Below are 939 nucleotides of genomic sequence, written 5' to 3' on the forward strand. Positions count from 1 at the left end.
ATCACAATTTCGTCCACCAAGTTTTTGGCGCCGTTGCCGGGGATTGTTCGAGTATGGACAACTGACGGTTCATCTTGTTGCTCAGATTAGGTAATTTTCTTTTCAAAAATCTTTTTCAAAAATTTTTTCTTTCTATTTCTCGTTTTTCCAAATCATATTTTCGAAAAAATAAATAAAATTACAAAAAAATTAGAAAATCATAAAAATCAAAAATATTTTGTGTTTCTTGTTTGAGTATTGTGTTGATTTTTAAGTTTGGTATCAATTGCATGCTTTTAAAATTTTTCTTGCATTTTTCGAAAATTCATGCATTCATGGTGTTCTTCATGATCTTCAAGTTGTTCTTGACAAGTCTTCTTGTTTGATCTTGATGATTTCTTGTTTTGTGTCTTTTGTTGTTTTTCATGTGCATTTTTGCATTCATATTTTTCATGCATTAAGGATTTCTAAGTTTGGTGTCTTGCATGTTTTCTTTGCATCAAAAATTTTTCAAAATTATGTTCTTGATGTTCATCATGATCTTCAAAGTGTTCTTGGTGTTCATCTTGACATTCATAGCATTCTTGCATGCATTCATTGTTTTGATATAAAAATTTCATGCATTGAGTGTTTTTGTTGTTTTTCTCTCTCATCTTTAAAAATTTAAAAATCAAAAATATCTTTTCCTTACTTTTCTCCAAAATTTCGAAATTTTGGGTTGACTTGGTCAAAAAAATTTAAAATTAGTTGTTTCTTACAAGTCAAGTCAAAAATTTCAATTTTAAAAAAAATCTTATCTTTTCAAAATCTTTTTCAAAAATCATATCTTTTTCATTTTTTTTCTATTTTTCGAAAATTTCAAAAATCTTTTTCAAAATCTTTTCAAAATCTTTTTCTTATCTTTTATATCTAATTTTCGAAAATTAGCTAACAATTAATGTGATTGGTTCAAAAATTTGA

At 25.9% G+C, this 939-nt stretch overlaps 1 protein-coding gene across 1 annotated transcript in view; it reads left to right on the top strand.

Moving 5' to 3' along the window:
* Positions 1-939, top strand: part of LOC110272387 (uncharacterized) — a 12588-nt gene that overhangs the window by 2999 nt on the left and 8650 nt on the right. The gene's annotated exons all lie outside the window — the stretch shown is intronic.

This window comes from Arachis duranensis, chromosome 10 (genome assembly GCF_000817695.3).
Source record: "Arachis duranensis cultivar V14167 chromosome 10, aradu.V14167.gnm2.J7QH, whole genome shotgun sequence".
NCBI lineage: Eukaryota > Viridiplantae > Streptophyta > Magnoliopsida > Fabales > Fabaceae > Arachis > Arachis duranensis.